Genomic DNA, 11,865 nt, shown 5'->3' with positions numbered 1-11,865 from the left:
TTAAAAAAAAATACCCAACCATATATAGGAATGTCACTACTTCATTCCATTCCTAATTGTTAATTTACTTCCATTCCTAACCAAATCTCTCTTAAACAAAAAAAACAACAACAAAAAAAACTTTTCTTACTGAGTTTTGCAAGCTTAACATAGCTGTTCCTATTTTCATATCACAAGCATTACACGTTATGTTAAACAACGGAGTTTAACCCAATTTATTTATCCCCGAAGGGATACATATAGATCTTAAAGTTTTCTGCAAAGCCAAATGCTAGAGGGCTTCCTGAACTACTTGTTATCTGTTTGAAACATCTGGCTCGTGGTCAGCTGTTTCATGTTATTAACTTCCACTTTTGTTTCTGAAGAAATTAACACTGTTTTCCTGAATTCAGAGAGCTGGCTGGTTCTGCAGTGGTTTTGGGTTTGACTGTAACTTCTTGTCATTCATCCTGAAATCAAAGTAATTTATGGAGCCTGCAGAATTTTAATATTCCTCAGACTCTAAAGTGTTTGTTTAATCAACAGCAGACAGGAGATGATTAAGAAAGACTGTCTACTCGTGCTTTAGTGGGACCAGATTTTCAAAAGAGCTCATCACCCGAAGTTCCCCTCCAGTGCGCTAACTTTTTTGGAAAGGCTGCTTACTTATTCTGGTGCCTACATGGGAATTTACTCTCATGAAAATCAGCCTCAGTTGTGGGTGCTAGCTGAGCATGTTTGAAAAATCTGGCCAGAGTGACTGACCTGGATAGTTAATAAGCACCCAACTTCTTTGGCTTATATTTTTGTCCGTAGGTTTTCTTATGCATGTGATTCAAACGAGGCTTTCATTTCTCACGGTGCCTCTATCAGTTCTATCAAGCACCAGAAAAGCATACACCAGGGGTAGGCAACCTATGGCACAGGTGCCGAAGGCGGCATGCAAGCTGATTTTCAGTGGCACTCAGTCCAGGGGGCTCTGCATTTTAAATGTTGAAGATTTATTTAAAATTAAATTTAGCTTCAACATTTTGAAACCTTATTTACTTTACATACAACAATTGTTTAGTTATATATTATAGACTTCTAGAAAGAGGCCTTCTAAAAAAGGTTAAAATGTATTACTGGCACACGAAACCTTAAATTAGAGTGAATAAATGAAGACTTGGCACACCACTTCTGAAAGGTTGCCGACCCCTGGCATACACAGACCACTGGAGGTCTATGAGCCATAGTTTAATATCACTGCCCACTGCTATACCATATAATTACATGCAGAATAGAAACAGAGGATTGATGTTTATGCTTTGTTACGCTAGTTTCTATTACATGTAGATTCACAGAACAGACACCGAGTACGGAGGGAAAGTAAGAGGGATTGAATCTGTTCGATATTGATCTAGTGTACTCATTATGGTCAACCACTCTTCATTTTACACTGGCTGATGCTTCTAATTGGTTTTCAAAGATAACCCCATCCAGAGCTCACTGCAAGAACCGGAGGAGACAAACCTCACAGTTCTAGGCTGAGGTATTCAAAGCTGCCTACAGAATTGGATGCTCCATTCCCATTGGCTTTAAATGGGAATGGGCAGCCACATCTCTTAGGCCTGGTCTACACTGCGGGGGAGGGGGAAATCGACCTAAGATACGCAACTTCAGATACCAGAATAGTGTAGCTGAAGTAGATGCATCTTAGTTCAACTTACCTCATGTCCTCACAGCACGGGGTCGATTGCCGCGGCTCCCCCGTCGACTTTGCTTCTGCCTCTCGCTGAGCTGGAGTTCAGCAGTCGACAGGAAAGCGATTGGGGATCGATTTACTGCGTCTACACGACACACGATAAATTGATCCCCCAATAGATAGATCACTACCCGCTGATCCGGTGAGTAGTGTAGTCGTACCCTTGGATGTGGTGTATTGAAAACTGCATTAATATTGTAAGCTGTCACTTTAAATGTTAGCGTTTTTTCCCCTGGTTCTGCTTGCAAGCTAGGGAGCTCTGTAGAGAAACATGCAATCTGGGTCTAACAGCAATCAGACAGCCGACAGCCAGACTAGAGTAAGGTGGGGTGAACTGTGTCATGCTGCTCTGTTTTAGGGAGCAGCCTGCTTTCTCTCTCTCTGTTTCTGGATTCTTGTGTTTTATCATTCTGAACTTTAAGAAAAAAAAGTAGTGTTACACTGCAACCTTCCAGCAAAAATATTTAGGTTTTTATCTAGCTTCTCTATCCATATGCCATGATTATAAAACTTGAAAACTCAGCCTCGATCACCAAAGCAACCTAGGATTCTATAAGCAAGGAGGGGTTGAGAAGGCCACTTAAATTAAGAACCTCATTGACAAAGGAATCAAACCCCTGAAAAAAAAACCCCGCTCATTGCTTTCCCTAACCATTTAGCATCACCTCTGGAATGGCACTAGGAGTGTAGAGACATTGCATCATCTACATCTGAAGAAAAGGACACACACAAGTTCATGTCATCTGCACACTGATTACATCACTGCCCAGACCGCCTCACTGTCTACTGCAGGTGCCTCATACGCACATTAGGCAGGAAGAAGAGACAGAACAGTACCTTGTCAGAGAGTCAGGTAGATGAGACATTACCCAGCACTACTCTTTGGAATCCCCTGGGTGAAATTCACCCCTGTGCAAGCAGGCAGCAGAAGGTATATGGACCAATTAAATCCTACCTAAGCCCTGTTTTATGCACCACTTCTATCCCACTTAAAAAGGGGCGGGGGGTTGGAGAAGGTGGCTTAGACAGGGGATTTAATTTGTATACATGCCTTGGGCTGGCTTTTTGCACAGGCCTGAATTTCACCAGTAATGATTTTGATGCCACTTTTATCAGCTATAGCCTTGCATACCTGCACTGCATTTCTGGTGTCCCCCCGCACCACCACCACCAAAATCCCAGAGTCTTTTGTACACGCAGTTTCAGTGAGGTCAGCAGGATTGCACAGGGGATAAAAGAAGGCAGAATTCGGCTCTTCTAAATCAGTATCCTCCCCTTTTAAAAAAAAACCCTTTCACACTCTACCCATTGCTAAATGTTTTGCAGTGGCTACACTAAAGAGCTGCTCGGCTAATCCTCTGACTCCATGCCATGCTGGCAGGTATAGCAAAGCCTAAGGCACAAGATAGAGCATCAAAAGGAAAATTAATGTCTTCGAACAGCAATTAGAAGAAATTATTGAGATATAAATCTTGTTTTATATCTTCTCATACTTGTTTTTCAATCTTTCCCCTTTGATTTTTTTTCCTTTCAGGCTTTTCAGAAAGAAACATTTAAAATCCCTCCTGTAAACCACTGGCATAATTAGCTGCATGTTACACCTGGTATTTTACTCTTCTATAGAGTAATTCCTTTGAGCTTTCTTTTTCACTAAGCCCCTGAGGTCTCCAGAAACTGACTCTACTTGTTGTCTCAGCTGCATGCTGACAGAAGTGACAGAGGAACCAACACACACACACACACACACACAGATTTAAGACCGCCCTCGTGCATTCTGACGGACCCACCCTCTTCTCTTCCTCCGGCTGCTGCAGCAAGAGACCCACTGTCCTGACAGAAAGCAGGTCTTGGATTTCCAAGGGAGCACACCTCACGTTCATCCACAGTTGGCCCAGACCACAAAGCAACGCACATTACCTAATTGTGCTCAGATAACATCAAACAAACTTTCTCTGATCCAGCACCTGGCAATCCGCCATCATATCTAGGGTCTGATCTGACAAGCTTGTTGATTGATCAAATAATTATCTAGTAGTTTAGGAGTATTGCCTAACAAGATCCAAGTTCCTTCAGTGCCCTCTTCCTTTTCCTTGCGAAAATATAAGATACCAACATGGTAGAGTATTGCTGGCTACGATAGCCCCTTTTATGTGATGGTGAATAATGACTTACATTCATATTATGCCTTTCATTTCTAAAATGATCTTTGCTACGCACAGGAAGCGCTTCGCCCACCGTTGTACTATTGCTAACTCTGAGGAGGAAGTTTAACAGTGTACAGGAACGTTGCACTTCAGTTTGGGACAAGAATACAAGATGACCATATTCATTTGAAATTGCCGAGAGTAGGCAAAAATGTAAATACCCACAGTGGGGAATTTGACCAGAACACAAAAGTAGCACGTGAGGAATGCCAGGGAAATTTTGGGAGTACATTTTCACTTGGGGTAAAGCCCTGAGTCCCATTTTGTGGGCAAATCTGCACCTTGCATTTTGCCACTAATGGACTAGACTAGCACTCACAGTTGAGTTTTTACACATCTACATATCTGATTGGATTGTGCTATTCTGTACTGAGATCTGCACCTGCAAAAGGGCATAGATTCTACTGAAAATGCATCCCCCTTAGCAGCCACAAAGGCCACAGCCTCGCTTTTATGTCTCATTCAGAGTCAAGGACTCTCAAATTTCACACAAATGATTTGGGGGTGAGTGGTTTCTTCTGGAGGTGGGTTGCCCAACTTCGGGCAACTGAGAAAGCTGGGCTGGCAATGTGCCAGGAGCTCAAGGGCTATATCCAATTTTCCTAAACACAATAGACTGAAAAAAGAACAAGAGTACTTGTGGCACCTTAAAGACTAACAAATTTATTTGAGAACAAGCTTTTGTGGGCTACAGCCCACTTCATCGGATGCATAGAATGGAACATATAAGAAAAGTATATATACGCGTTGTGGCAGAGCTCTGACCTTGCTCCTGTGGGTCCTGCGCTTCTAGGCGGTTTATGCTGCCTCAGTGGCTCACTGTGACCCTCCACGTAGCCCTTCTCTCTCTAGGGCCAGGGTTACAGTCTACTGAGCCCTTTTCATCATAGGCCTGCAAGGAGGTTGGGGAGGGAACTCCCACCGTCTCTGTTCAGCCTCCTGTCCTGACAGGGACCTGACTTCCCCTTCCAGGAGCTGTTCCTGTAGTGGTGGGTTGGGGGGAACCCGGCCCCGCCCTCTGCTCCGGGTTCCAGCCCAGGGACCCTAATGGTAGCAGCTGTTGGCAGCCAACCTTTCACTGCCAGAGTTGCTACATTTCCCTGGGCCACTTCCCCACAGCTCTCCTGCTTCTCCCTTCTTCACCCTTACCTTAGAGTTCCTTTAATGATGGTTTGAGGGTGTCTTCAGTAACCAGCCCTTCAGCCGCACTTCCTCTCCTCTGGCTCCCCGGCTCTCCTCTGCCTGACTGGAGTGAGCCCTTTTTATAGTATCAGCGGGGCCTTAATTAGAGTCAGGTGGTCATATTAACTGAATGGCCTCACCTGACTCGTTACAGGTTAATTAGAGTCAGGTGTTCTCATTAGCCTGGAGCAGCCCCTGCTCTGGTCAGTCAGGGAACAGAAAACTGTTAATCCAGTGGCCAGTATATCTGCCTTCTGCTATACCCACCTGGCCTGGGTCTATCACAACACATATAGAGAAGATGCCATACCAGCTGTATGTACACTCTTCTTATATATGTTCCATTCTATGCATCTGATGAAGTGGGCTGTAGCCCACGAAAACTTATGCTCAAATAAATTTGTTAGTCTCTAAGGTGCCACAAGTACTCCTGTTCTTTTTACAGATACAGAGTAACACGGCTGCTACTCTGAAACCTGTCACAGTAGACTGAGGCCACCTAAATGTATATAGAGGCACAACCCACAAAGACTATATATCCCAGCATGCAATGCTTCACCTGGATCAGAACAAAAGGCATTTCAGAATAAGATGGAGTCTGGCATGTGGGATTTGAAGTCTCTTCAGTCCAGTCTTCAGAGACAAGGCTGGATGCCAGCTGCATTGCCAAACACTGCAAGCCTCATTTGTCCTAGCGGCTGCACTTTGGTCATCCTTTTTCTAATAGATTACCCCTATTTCTCAGCCCCAAAGGAGTGGAGAATAGATGTCTGAGGATAATTTTCATAGTAGCGCTCCTCCTGCTTCTTTGCAATCTTCAATCACTGGTCTAGAGAAAGGGGAGATAGGGTCCTCTCGTTTTACCACCACCAATTCCGGCCAGATATTCATCGGGCCACCTGGCCATAGGTGCTGGGACCAGGGGTGCTACCACAACCCCTGGTTTGAAGTGGTTTCCATTATATACAGGGTTTACAGTTTGATTCAATGGCTCTCAGCACCCCCAGCACCCCGGCACCTGGTCCCACTTCCCTAGGTCCTATTTCAAAGTAAACCATCCAAGGTAATATGTTTGGTCATATACTTTGTTTTATCCACATAAATAATTAAACAAAATCCATGGGGAGCAGGCACTCCATACTTATCATAATATGTAACTTAGACAGTCTCCAGGGAACTATGTACAGAACAGCTAATAAATGGTTCAAAAAAAAACAACCACCACCAACCCTGGGTCATTAAATCTTGTTTCATATCTTCTTGTTTCCATCAAAAGTATGCAGAAGTGGAAATTCTCTTTCTAAAACAGGCTCCTACTTTTTGCAGCCAACTGGGAATGGAGCCAGTTGAAAAAGAGAGAACCCCACATACAGCACTGACAGCTGTGCGCAAAATTCATGAGCTCAGGAGACAGACTGCTGCAGAGACAGGTGTCCGAGATCTAAGTTTAGCTTGAAAGATTAAAACGGCATCTACAAAGAATGTATTTATTGTAATCCTCTCTGCACTAGAAACGACACATACATCACTGATGTGTATGTACTGGAAACATTTGAGATATGCCTTTCTTCTGTCTTGTGTTGGATTTCATCCTATTGTGTTCAGGGATAAAACAGGTTACAACGTTAAGACCACAAAAATGCATGAACACAGCTGAGAGGGATGATCCTGTTGTCCGAAGAAGAGTTTTAAGTGGTCAGAATCTGTTTATGGACTAGGCAGAATTTGGGTTTATTTTAGTAAGAGATGTTGCCCATGCCAGAGGTTGCAACCCCACTCCAGACATTCTCAATGCAATGAAGATGGCTTATGTAAATAAGAGCCGCAAGGCAGCATCGGGTGTGGTTATTGTGAGACTAATGAACTCAGTAATTAGACTTGCGCCACACACGATTCCGATTGTAGCGACACTGGTGTAAATCTAGAGTAATTCAGAGAGTGGGGTAGATTTCAGAGTGCTGTTGCTCTGAATTTACCCCAGCCACACGATCTTACCCTTTATGCTAAAATGATCCAAATGGAGGTCTGTAAAATAAACTATTAGCTGGGTAAAGAGTCACATGAAGGAATGCAGTTGTGTATAATCATCCATAGACAGAATTTTGTCATATATGAATGCTTATATATAATAATTCTGTAGTCATGGGGCATCAGCTTATGACCCAAATACCAAAGATGTCATAAGAACGTAAGAAAAGCCATACTGGGTCAGACCAATGGTCCATCTAGCTCAGTATCCTGTCTTCCAACAGTGGCCAGTGCCAGATGCATCAGAGGGAAATGAACAGAACAGAGCAATTTCGAACGATCCATAGTTGCCCAATCCCAGCTTCTGGCAGACAGAGGTTTATGGACACCCAGCGCGTGGGGTTGTATCCTTGACCAACGTGGCTAACAGCCATCAATGGACCCGTCCTCCATGAACTTGTCTAATTCTTTTTTGAACCCAGTGTGGCAAGGCACCTCTTTTGTCTCGCCAGACTTAGCACTTCCCACGACGGTGGGCCTGGGGTAATCCGCCCCACTCAAGGCAGGGTTTGTCTTCCCTCTCCTGTGCTCCTTTGGTCGTATTTTCAGGGTAGGCCTCAGGGTCGGCCTAAGGGGTGATCCTCCATCAAACAAAAAGGAAACAGTCTCTCGAACACAAAAACCCAGGGGGTACCTTTCGCTGCCTCCTCGCTGGTGCCGGGAGTCATCCTGTTACCCTGGGGTGTCAGTCCTTCCCCTACCAGGCACTCAGGTTTGGCTGTTTCCCTTATGGGAAGGAGCAGAGCCTCTCAGCCTGGAGCAGCTTATTTCCCTGCTGCCACTAGCCTGGCAGGAGCTCGTCTCTCTCTCTTCCCCCTTTCTCTCCCCAGAGGAGGGGGTTTAAAAGGTCTCAGACAGCGCGTAATTGGATTCAGGTTTCCCTAATTGACCTGAGGTCACCTCTTCTCAGCTAGTAGGGAAGAGGGCCTTAACATTCTAGGGCTAACACAGCTGCCTTCCAGCACCCTCCTGCACCTATTGAGGGTGAGGGAGCCCAGTGGGCCAGCCTATACTCCACCCTAGTCCCACAGGCCACTGAGGATATCAGCTGGCAGCTCCTTCACGGAGCCAGGAGCACGAGCATGTATCTGGCATGGTTCACCCCTGTCCCCGACGCCTGCCCCTTTTGTGGCATGAGGGAGACCCTGGCGCATGCCTATCTTGAGTGCACCGGGTTGCAGCCCCTTTTCCGGATCCTCCTAGACCCACTCGTATGGTTTTGGCTGCAACTCTGCCCCCCCCGCCCCAGCTTCTTACATACGCACGTCCTATCCGTGGCCCCACAAAGTCATGGGACCTCCTCATCAACTTCCTCTTAGCAATGGCCAAAGGGGCCATCTACAACACCAAGGAGAGGTTCTCTGCAACAGTGGGGCCTGTTTCCGTTCCTTTCTCCGCTCACATATCGGGCAGAGTTCCCCTGGGCAGTGTCCTCCCTTGACACCTCCGAGGAGCAGTGAGCGCTGTCCGGGGGTTCTCTGCTCAGTGTCCCCTTCAGGTTTCCTACTTTTGACCCTTTGACCCTCACATCTGTCATTATTTTTCCTGTTATCTCCTGTAATCACTTGACTCCTGAGCCCAATGGATCCTCCCCATAGGCTGGGGCGGGGTCCTTTAGCCATGGGCGGGCTTGCGCCCACCCACTTCCCAGAACCCAATAGGAGCACCCTCTTGCAGCCGTCCTGTCTGACTTTGTCACACCAGTTACACATTTGGCCTTCACTATGGGGGAGCAAGGAAGGGTATTGGGCATATCTGCAGCCAAGGGAGCTATCTGGCCAGCACAGAGCCTCTGTGTAACACCAACTGACCCCAGTTGTCAGCAGGCGGGATTGAACCTGGGACCTCTGGAGTTTAGTGCATGAGCCTCTACGACATGAGCGAAAAGCCACATGGCTCTTAGCTAAGGCTGTAGAGCAAATTAATTTCTCTCTCTCCAAGTGGTTTTGGTGCCACTAGGTGGGACAGAACACCACACCCAGGAGGTGTGTGGGTTACATGTGCACATAACGCTGAACATCCCTCAAGATCTATGGGATTTAGAGTATAACCTCTGCCCATTGGGGAATAACCACTCACCCCTCCACCATCTCCCCACCCCTCTAAATACTTCTGTGCCCCTGCCCCTAATCACTGTAGTGCCCGAGTGCCTCACAAACAGTTAATTTATCCCTGCAACACCGGTGCTGCTAAGGTCTCCCTGGCAGTACAAGCAGAGCTGGGAACTGAACTCGGATATAGTGTTGCTGCATCCCAGTGATTTAGCCACAGACCATCCTTCCACCCAGGGGCGGCTCCAGGCCCCAGCACGCCAAGTGCGCGCCTGGGGCGGCAAGCCATGGGGGGCGCTCTGCCGGTCGCCGCGAGGGCGGCAGGCAGGCTGCCTTCGGTGGCATGCCTGCGGAGGGTCCGCTGGTCCCGCGGCTTCGGTGGACCTCCCGCAGGCACGCCACCGAATCCGCGGGACCAGGGACCTCCCACAGGCGTGCCGCCGAATCTGCGGGACCAGGGACCTCCCACAGGCGTGCCGCCGAATCTGCGGGACCAGGGACCTCCCACAGGCGTGCCGCCGAATCTGCGGGACCAGGGACCTCCCACAGGCGTGCCGCCGAATCTGCGGGACCAGGGACCTCCCACAGGCGTGCCGCCGAATCTGCGGGACCAGGGACCTCCCACAGGCGTGCCGCCGAAGGCAGCCTGTCTGCTGTGCTTGGGGCGGCAAAATACCTAGTGCCGCCCCTGCTTCCACCCTAGGTAACGGCTTGAGGGGAAACTCCAGGAACTGAATGTCAAGGAGTGTTCCTCCCCCCGGGCCCTCCTCCAGTGGTTTTACTCACCAGCAAGACTGTCCCCAAATTAGCAAGTCATTACAAAATGAAATATAAAGGTTGTCCCAGTTCATTTCCCCTTCTCCACGGCTTTCCCTCCCCTTGCCTTTCTGTGTGGTCTCATTAGCATTCAGGCTCCTTGGGACAGGGCCCTTGTTTTCTCAGATCTTAGCCTACACACAATCATAACCACTCCGAATGAGGCCAGAGAGATTAAATGAACCTGCCCCAGGTCACAGAGGAAGTCAGTGGCAGAGTCAGGATAGGCACACATAGGGTGACCAGATGTCCCGATTCTATAAAGACAGTCCCAATTTTTGGGTCTTTTTCTTACATAGGCTCCTATTACACCTCATCCCCTGTCCCGATTTTTCACATTTGCTGTCTGGTCACCCTAGGCACACATTATATAACTATATTTACAAGTACTGTACCCGGTGTGAAGTTTTTACATCATCATAGCATCATCGGTAGTTGTTGCAGGACTGCTTTACTAGGTGTGTGGGTGAGAGAGTATATTCACTAAATAAGGGAGATTGTCATCTTTCTAGATAGAATAGCATAGTTTTAGCTCAACGGCCTTGTTCTTTGTCTTTATTCCTAGCGAGTAATAAGTAGCTCATTGGCTAAAGGCCAGCACTCTCCAAACTGCTCTTGAGACGGTCTAATCGGAGCTCTGATCTCTTCTGCACTCATTTGCTTAGCCACATTCCAATTTTTTCCCTATTAGAATATGTGAATGTATCATTTTCTAAGTGCAATAGCTCACCTCAGGCTCTCCTGCTGTGTAAATGTAGAGGCAAAAGGCTGGTCATTGTGCCCAAGGGGGCAAATACCTCCCTGGCACAACTGTATGGGAATTAACGGAGTTGCACCAAAGAGCTGTATGTTTTGCCACACGCGCGTGCAGTGATAGCAGTTTTAAGAATTGTTCTTTGCCAAGTGACTGGCAGTTCAGTTGCGATCTTGAAACAAAACTGAGCCCCATGCACTGGGAGGGCTGTTTTGGAATAGATCTAAAAAACCCAGGAAGGCCCTTTCTGCTCCGCATGGAAACTGAAGACCCTCATGCCACTTTCTGTCAGGTTTTGCCCCACTCCACCTACCCACTTACTTCTGCACAGTGCAACAATCTTTCTGGCTGCTGCTCTCCATCTTCAAGTTGGGCGAACTTGGGTGGTGCTTAGAGTGACCAGATGTCCCGATTTTATAGGGACAGTCCCAATTTTTGGGTCTTTTTCTTATATAGGCTCCTATTACCCCCACCCCTACCCCCTAGTGGCGCTGTACATATGCCGTACATACGCTGTTTGGATGTGAACCATTAAACATGGTTCTTCACAGGTACTCTGTATCCTCTGCTGCACAGAATATGTTCCATGCCAGTGCACACAACAGCATGTCCAAAGATGGATAAATTAAATGTTTTACTTTCTTTCCTGTGTACAGTTAAAACTTAGGGCCAACATTTGCTCCTCTTTGTGCCACAAGATCACAACTAAGCTGCCAGTCATCTGTCCAAGAGGGTTACGCAACAGGCAGGCTTACAGTGAAGTTGTACAAATTTTCTAGCACCACAAACACTTTAACTACCAGGATGCTTAAAGCTCAAGAGCCTTTGGAGAACAAGGAGGGTTATTCAAGTGCTGCACCACTTCGGCTGCATGTTTTCCAGGTGTATGATTTCACCACATGGAAAAACAGAGACGTGGCCAAAGTGAACTCATAAAAACCTTTGATGAGTAAAGTTTGGATAAGCACAAATCATTTGAACTGACAGTTGGTCCAATTCTCAAAGGGGTTTGGCAGACGTAATATAATTCGTGGTTTCACACACAGGCCTTTTTTTTTTTTGCTAATCTTCACAATCCGGAAGATGTTGTTCTGGAAGATGTGATGG

The sequence above is a fragment of the Mauremys mutica genome, chromosome 19, assembly GCF_020497125.1.
Source record: "Mauremys mutica isolate MM-2020 ecotype Southern chromosome 19, ASM2049712v1, whole genome shotgun sequence".
NCBI classification, from domain to species: Eukaryota; Metazoa; Chordata; order Testudines; family Geoemydidae; genus Mauremys; species Mauremys mutica.
Note: the sequence above shows the minus strand (reverse complement) of the source record.